The sequence below is a fragment of the Aethalodelphis obliquidens genome, unplaced genomic scaffold (assembly GCF_003676395.1).
Source record: "Aethalodelphis obliquidens isolate GAN/ISIS:26980383/991018 unplaced genomic scaffold, ASM367639v1 scaffold908, whole genome shotgun sequence".
In the NCBI taxonomy this organism is placed as follows: Eukaryota; Metazoa; Chordata; class Mammalia; order Artiodactyla; family Delphinidae; genus Aethalodelphis; species Aethalodelphis obliquidens.
Genome location: NW_020838819.1, coordinates 1 through 9,054, shown reverse-complemented (window position 1 = coordinate 9,054; position 9,054 = coordinate 1). Strand labels below are relative to the sequence as shown.

The 9,054-nt window shown below is 45.0% G+C and overlaps 1 pseudogene; it reads left to right on the top strand.

Annotated features, from left to right (window-relative positions):
• Positions 1–3: 3 nt before the first annotated feature.
• Positions 4–2,688, top strand: LOC113616923 (histone-lysine N-methyltransferase SETD2 pseudogene; annotated as a pseudogene).
• Positions 2,689–9,054: the final 6,366 nt, after the last annotated feature.

The window sequence follows — 9,054 nt, the reverse complement described above, 5'->3', positions numbered from 1 at the left end:
ACTTTGGAACAGAAACTTACCTGTCTCAAGCTCATACAGAACACACATTCACAGTCTTGCCTGAAGTCCTTTCTGGAACATCATGGGCTGCCTTTGTTGTGGACCTGGATGGCAGAGCTACGTGATGGCCGGGAAAGTAACCAGAAGCTTCAGGAAGAGATTATAAAGACTTTGGAACATCTACCCATTCCTACTAAAAATATGTTGGAGGAAAGCAAAGTGCTTCCTATTATTCAACGTTGGTCTCAAACCAAGACTGCTGTCCCTCAGCTGAGTGAAGGAGATGGGTATTCTAGCGAGAATACATCACATGCTCACACACCGCTCAACACACCTGATCCTTCCACCAAGCTGAGCATAGAAGCTGACACAGACACCCCCAAGAAGCTAATGTTTCGCAGACTTAAAATTACAAGTGAAAATGGCATGGACAGTGCGATCTCTGTTGCTACCAGTGAGCTAGAAGGCAAGGATGGCAAAGAGGACCTTGACCAGTTAGAAAACGTCCCTATAGAAGAAGAGGAACAACAGTTACTCACACAACAGCTGCCTGAATCTAAAGTTGATAGTGACATTGCTGTGGAGGCCATTAAGCTACCCACATCTGAACCAGAGGCTGACACTGAAATAGAGCCTAAGAGAGCAATGGCACAAAACTAGACGAACCTATTGCTGAGGAAACACCATCCCAAGATGAAGAGGAGGGTGTATCTGATGTGGAGAGTGAGAGGAGCCAGGAACAGCCACATAAAACAGTAGATATAAGTGATTTGGCCACCAAGCTCCTGGACAGTTGGAAAGACCTAAAGGAGGTATATCGAATTCCAAAGAAAAGGCAAACTGAAAAGGAGAGCACAGTAACCGAACGAGGAAGGGATGCTGTTGGCTTCAGAGATCAAACAGTTGCCCCAAAGACTCCTAACAGGTCAAGAGAGAGAGACCCAGACAAACAAACTCAAAATAAAGAGAAAAGGAAATGAAGGGGCTCCCTCTCACCACCACCTTCTGCCTATGAGTGGGGAACAAAAAGGCCAGGTGGCAGTAATGATACACCAACTTCTAAAAAGAAAATACGAATTCAAGATCGCAATCAACTTTCTACAGAGGAGCGTGGAAAGTTGTTTGAGCAGGAGGTAGCTCAGCGGGAGGCTCAAAAACAACAGCAGCAGATGCAGAACCTGGGAATGGCGTCTCCACTGCCCTGTGACTCTCTTGGCTACCATGCCCCTCATCACCCCTTTGCTGGCTACCCACCAGGTTACCCCATGCAGGCCTATGTGGATCCCAGCAATCTTAATGCTGGAAGGGTGCTCCTCCCCACACCCAGCATGGATCCTGTGTGTTCTCCTTCCCCTTATGATTATTCTCAGCCCTTGGTGGGACATTCTACAGAACCCCTTGCTGCCCCTCCACCTGTGCCCATGGTGCCACATGTGGCAGCCCCTGTGGAAGTTTCCAGTTCACAGTATGTGGCCCAAAGTGATGGTGTGGTACACCAAGACTCCAGGGTCACCGTCCTGCCACTGCCAGCCCCAGGCCCAGTCCAGGGACAGAATTATGGTGTTTGGGATTTAAACCAACAGTCCGTGAGTGTACAGCAGCAGTACTCTCCTGCACAGTCTCAAGCAACCTTATATCATCAAGGACAGGCTGCTCCAACTGTCTGTGGTGTGACGTCACCCTATTCACAGACAACTCCGCCAATTGTACAGGGTTATGCCAGCCAAGTCTTCAGTACATCCAGGGACAGCAGATTCTCACAGCTCACCCACGAGGAGTGGTGGTACAGCCAGCCACAGCCGTGACTACAATAGTTGCACCAGGGCAGCCTCAGCCCTTCCAGCCACCTGAAATGGTTGTGACAAATAACCTCTTGGACTTACCACCCCCATCTCCTCCCAAACCAAAAACCATTGTCTTACCTCCCAACTGGAAGACAGCCCGAGACCCAGAAGGGAAGATTTACTACTACCATGTGATCACAAGGCAGACTCAGTGGCATCCTCCTACTTGGGAAAGCCCAGGAGATGATGCCAGCCTTGAGCATGAAGCTGAGATGGACCTGGGAACCCCAACATATGATGAAAATCCCATGAAGACCTCAAAAAAGCCTAAGACAGCAGAACCAGATGCCTCCAGTGAGTTGGTTAAGAAAAGCAAACAAGTATTCAGAAAAGAGATGTCCCAGTTCATCATCCAGTGCCTGAACCCTTACTGGAAACCTGACTGCAAAGTGGGAAGAATTACCACACCTGAAGATTTCAAACACCTAGCTCGCAAGCTGACTCACGGCGTTACGAATAAGGAGCTGAAGTACTGTAAGAACCCCGAGGACCTGGAGTGCAATGAGAATGTGAGACACAAAACCAAGGAGTACATTAAGAAGTACATGCAGAAGTTTGGGGCTGTTTACAAACCCAAACGGGACACTGAATTAGAGTGACCTTCAGGGCCAGGGTGGGAGGACGGGCAAGCGGGTAGGAGAGACTCTGGGGAGAAGAAATCCCGTGGGCCCTCTCTCCCCACCCCACTGTCAGGGCTGTGCTACTGATGACACATCACCCTGGGGAATTCAAACCTGCAGAATGAGCTCACAAAAATGAGCTCCATCTACAACAAGCGGTCCCTGGTTGTGAGCTGTTGGTAGAGGCCATCTGAGGCAAGGGTTTAGGCCCTTGAGACCTTCCCTTCTGAGACCCCGGCCAGGCCTGACCCCACTCTCAAGGCTGGGTCTCCTCCTTGGAGGTGCTGTCAGTGCACAGACTCATGCGCATCCCCACCCACGACCCCTTATCCAGACAATCTGTATTATATTTTAATGTCTATGTGAATATATTGAAAATAATTTGTCTTTCCTGGTTTTTGGCTTTTGTTTTGCTTTTAAGCCTCTGTGTGCTAGGATCACAGAAGACTTTGTAAGGATGGTTTAAGTTGTCCTGCAAGGTTTAATGTGTTATCATGTAAATATTCCACAGCAGGCTGCCTTGTGGTTTCGGCCAGCCTTGTGCTATGTTGATAAGATTGATTTACTGCTTAAAATCACTTTACTTGGGCTTCCCTGGTGGTGCAGTGGTTGAGACTCCACCTGCCAGTGCAGGGGATGTGGGTTCGTGCCCCGGTCCGGGAAGATCCCACATGCCGCGCAGCGGCTGGGCCCGTGAGCCATGGCCACTGAGCCTGCGAATCCAGAGCCTGTGTTCCACAACGGGAGAGGCCACAACAGTGAGAGGCCCGCGTACCGCAAAAAAAAAAAAAAAAAAAAAAAATCACTTTACTTTATCCAATTTTTACTGTATCCAATTTTTACTGAACTTTTTATGTAAAAAATAGAATCAATTAAAGAAAAAAAAAAGGATAAGTCTATGCCTTCAACTTCTAACAGGTGGAAGAGTTCTCAGTGCTTTCTGAGAATCTGCTTCCCACGTTATATACTCAGTTTGGCTCCAACAGAATTCCCTTTTTCTTAACTTGATAGTTAATTGAATTTTGGAGAAGGTGCGGTTGTAGACAACCACTGGCTGGTGAGAAAGTTTGCTGGGTTTCCTGAGCCAGAACTGGTTTAGGGTCATCTGATAAACAGGAAACAATCACCTAGGACACAGGCAAGCCAAGGCATCTAAGCAGGTTGCTGAGGAAGCTGGGATGTTTCTGCAGGTGCCAAGCCAGAGCAGACATTGCCCACCTTGGAAAGGTCTCAGGAAGAGCCCTGCAGGGGGCAGGAAAGTCAGGCCTGGTCATGCTTGGGAGTGTGCGTGGTGAGGGCTGTGGGCTGCTACAGCATGAAGCCAGAAGCACACGGTGTGCCTCTTAAGACCGCAGCAAGGTGATCACCAAGGCTCCTGGGCTGGGGCTACAAGGTAGTCAAAGGACTGAGCACTCTGGGTGTGCAATTGGAGAATGAATTTGGAGCTGGGAAGCAATAAGTTCATAAGCAGCTCAGTCGACCCCTTTGACTTCGCAGCTTTCATATGCACCATTCTACACACATTTCAACGCCTGCCCAGCAAAGAAACTACATTTTAGCAAGAAACAGCTAACCCTCTGATAAGTGAAGTTCTTGCCCTTCCCCCTGGTAAAACACAAACCCCAACCGTCACTGAATCCATTGCTGCCTATATTAATTAGGCCTCAATTTCAGTCTTAGATCCCACTAAAGACTACATTGTAAAGTTGACCTCCACCTAGTGTTATATAAAATTAAAATGGGAAGAAGTTAGAATAAACACATACATATAGCAGAAAATATGCAAAGTTACCAGCCCTGGTTTCTGTAGTTATTCACGAGGTCAGAGTTGACGTCTATAGCTTCCACCTTCACCCACTTATTCCCTGTTTTCCTTGCCCACAGCCAGAACCCACAGCTCCATCCAGATTCTTTACTGGTAGAATGATTCAATCCTTCCCTTCTGAATGGTCTGAATCCTCAATTGTCCTGCCTTTTTCCAGTTCCTGTAGCTTTCCATTGATCTTTACTGTTGGCATGGAAGTATTGAAGGGAACCTCAGAAAATCTCCTGGGTTCCAGAAAAAATCCTCCTTGCTTCCATTATACAGGCAACCAATTTCCTGCGGTAACTGAGATCATAACACCAGTAGATTAACCTTTTTTACCTGTTGGTTCAGTGTTATAAGGAGTGTAACATGGCCAGGGGGCAGTCTGTGGTAGGCAGAATTCTAAGATGGATCCCACAATTCCTGCCCCCTGGGGTAAACACCAGTGTAATTTCCTTTAAGCATTGTAGGGACCTGTAAATACAACTGGATATCACCTTCATGATTATACAACAATATGGCAAAAGGAATTTTGCAGATGAAATTAGGGTCCCTAATCAGCTGACTATAATTCAAACGGAGATTATCCTGGGTGGGTCCAACCTATCTAATCAGGCAAGTCTTTTAAAAGCAAAAGTTCTATTCTCCAGGATAGATCACATGCTAGGCCACAAGACAAGTCGCAGTAAATTGAAGATTAAAATCATATGTTGGGCTGCACCCCACAGTCCTGCAAGGCTTGTAGTTGCCAGCCTCAAGACTGAAGAAAGAGCCTAGAGACAGCAACAGAGACATCAGTGACTTATTGGACAAGAGATCTTACACACCTGAAGCAAGGTCCTGGAGCAACACCTCACAGTTTGTGGCACACAGCAAGCAGGACATGGCAGCAGTCTTTGCTACCCGGGGGAGGAGGAGGCTACCATTTATAGGGGGAATTAACGGTCAGGTTGGCTCATAAATCACCAGAGAGACCAGCAGCTGGGGCAGGAAGCAAGCACACACGTAGTTACTAATTAAGCCCTATAATTAAGAAGATTGGATAGTCATGTGAGTGAAGCAGGTACTGGCTGAACAGGGAATATACAGAGCAAGAGGACAGTCATCTTGAATGGCCTGGTCAAACACTCCACCCTTATATACCCTGTATGACCTCTATAATCTTGGCCCATACTTCTTCTGCTATATCCCCGAGGACAGGTAGGTAGAAGTACAACTGCAACCAAACACTACAAATGCAATACAGACAGTCCAACAGGTGGGTTTTGGAACCAGGAACTTATCAAGTCAATTTTTCATGGACTCTCAGAGGTTGACAATGGCATTTCGCTGTAGAGCCACCAATCAAACTCATTTCTCAGTGAGGCCACCATTGTCACCCAGTCCACAAACAGATTCCCTTCACTCAGAGTAGGGCAAGCTGCAAGATGTCTAACAGGCACAATATAGGGAAGATCATGACCATTAAGCAAAATACAAGCAGTAACATCATTCTGAGGTAATGCCACCCCTGTCCACGTGTTTTGTCCTGGCCTGCGATACCATACCACCTGCCCACCCTCAGTCTCCACAGCCAGTGCCGAATACTGGAGAGGTGGTGTAACAGTACACAGGGTTAGTATAATGGTGCCTTTCTACAGTAGAGGCCTGGATTAATTACCTTAGTAATCTGAGGTGGGGCTGGGGAGAAGACAGGTGAAATCTGTAAATCCCTTTCTGATCCTATTCCCCAATGGGACAGCAAACCCAAACCACTGAGGACTTACCTGCCAGTCCTCAGGGCTATTTATAATATGTTCCCCTGGGGATAGATCCTGTGAAGGGCAAAAATGAGTTGCTGTCCTGACCTGTAGTTGGCAACAGTCCTTCAGTGGTCAACAGTTGAACTCCAACGGTGTTGACTAGTTACCTCCGGGTTAACATGGCGTCAGCACTGGGATAACTGCTCCTGGGATGTGTCCACGTGTTAAGAGTGAGTTTCCCACCTCAACTGTTGTTTAAGTAGTCTCTTCATAGCCCGGCAGCAGTGGGGTTGTAAGGCAGGTGGAAATGCCCCTGTACGTCCTTTGTATCGGCCCATTCCTGAACTTCATGGCCAATGAAGTAGATTCCGTGGTCACTATCGATGTCCACGGGGATCCTATATGTTGCATACAAATGAATAGTGGTTGTTTGCATGCTCAAAGAATCGGGTAGTTTTTTGTAATGTCTTCCGCCTGTTGTAATGTATCGTAGACTGCATATAGCTGTTGTTCCGTCACACTCTATCATTGCTCTGCCCCCTTCCGTAGTTGGGACCAGAAGCCCAAGGGCACTCTTGTTATTTTGCTGTTGCCACAGACCTCAACCAAACACTCCCGGGTAACAGGCCATGTTAATTCACAAGTCTGTCTCTGAACTCATATCCCTAAAGCCTGTGTCTCTAATTGTTTAGGGGTGGTAGGTCAGGGGTATGCTTGTATTTTGTAGATAATCCAGGTCCTTGAGTTTTGTCTCTATTCACCAGCCACCCCCGTGCAGTCAGATGAATGAGGAGCACTGGGCTGCTACTTTTAAATTGGGAAAAGACTGAAGTTAACAGGATATCATCAACATAATGGAAGAAAAAGACATCTCTTGTGGTACACAGCTACCACCCCCACATGCTAGTAGATGGCCTCCTCCCGATCACCTCCACAACTTTCTGTTTCCCGTCCTTATGTCCTGACATCTCAGCTCCCAGGAGTTTTCTCACCCAGAGACAGCAACAGAGACATCAGTGACTTATTGGACAAGGGATCTTACACACCTGAAGCAAGGTCCTGGAGCAACAGCTCACTGTGCGTGGCAGACAGCAGGCAGGACATGGCAGCAGTCTCCACCACTCCGGGGAGAAGGCGGCTACCATTTATAGGGGGAATTGATGCCAGGTTAGCTCATCAATTACCAGGGAAACCAGCAGCTGCAGCAGGGGGCAAGGAGGTAGGCAGTTACTAATTAAGCCTGATAATTAAGAGGATTAGAGAGTCATGTGAGTAAAGCAGGGGCTGGTTGGTGAGGGGAGGTACAGAGAGCAAGAGAACAGCCATCTTGAGGGCCTGACCATACATCATAGCAAGCATCTTTTCTGACCCAGTGCTATGAGACTAGAAATCAACGACAAGGAAAAAACTACCCAAAACACAAACACGTGGAAGCTAAACAATATGCTACTAAACAACCAATCGGCCATTGAAGACATCAAAGAGGAAATAAGAAAATACCTGGAGACAAATGAAAATGAAAACACAATCCAAAATCTATAGAATGCAGCAAAAGCTGTTCTAAGAGAGAATTTTATAATGATACAAGTCTACCTCAGAAAGCAAGAAAAATATCAAATCAACAATCTAACCTTACATCTAAAGGAACAACAAACAATACCCAAAGTTAGTTAAGGAAAGATATCAAGATCAGAGCAGAAATAAATGAAATAGTGACTAAAAAAAAAAATAGAAAAGATCAATGAAATTAAGACCTGGTTCTTTGAAAAGATAAACAAAATCGATAAACCTTTAGCCAGACTCATCAAGAAAAAAAGAGAAGGCCCCCCAAAATAAAATCATAAACAAAAAGGGGCAGTTACAACAAACACTACAGAAGTACAAAGGATCATAAGAGATTACAATGAACAACTATATGTCAATAAAGAGGACAAACTAGAAGAAGAGGACAAATTCCAATAAAGGTACAATCTCCTGACTGAATCAGGAAGAAGTAGAAAATATGAACAGATGAATGACCAGGAATGAAATTGAGTCTGCAGTAAAAAATCTCCCAACAAACAAAAAATCCCAGACCAGATGGCTTCACAGGTGAATTCTACCAAACATTTAAAGAAGAGTTAACATCTACCCTTCTCAAAGTAGTTCAAAAGATTGCAGAGGAAGGAACTCTTCAGAACTTATTCTACGAGGCCAGCATCACCCTGATACCAAAACTAGACAAAGAGAACACAAGAAAACAAAATTACAGGCCAATATCACTGATGAACACAGATGCAAAAATCCTCAAAAAATATTAGCAAACTGAATTCAACAACACATTAAGAGGATCATACACCATGATCAAGTGGGATTTATTCCAGGGATGAAAGAGATTCAATATCTACCAACCCATCAGTGTGACACACATTAACAAACTGAAGACTAGAAATCATATGATCAGCTCAATAGATGAAGAAAAATCTTTTGACAAAATTCAACATCTATTCACACACACACTAAAAAGGCCACCTACTGAATGAAAGAAGATATTTACAAAGACAAATATTGTGTGGTTTCACTTATATGTGGAATCTAAAAAACAAAACAAATGAACAAGCACAACAAAACAGAAACAGAGTCATAGATTCAGAAAACAAACAGCTGGTTGCCAACCAGACTTATCATGGCGATTATTTTGAAATGTATAGAAATATCGAATCACTATATTGTACAAAAGGAACTAACATAGCGTTGTAGGTCAATGAGGTTTCAAAAAGAAACAGGCAAACTTATGGAACAAGAGATCAGATTTGTGGTTACTAGAGGTGGGGATTGAGGGGAGGGGGAAGTGGATGAAAATAGTCAAAAGGTACAAACTTCCAGTTATAGAAATAAGTACTAGGGATGTAATGTACATGATAAATGTAATTGACACTGCTGTATGTTATCTGTGAAGGCTGTTAAGAAAGTAAGTTCTAAGTTCTCATCAGAAGGAGAAAAATTTTTTTTCTATTTCTTTTATTTCGTATCTATATGAGATGATGGAGGTTCACTAAACT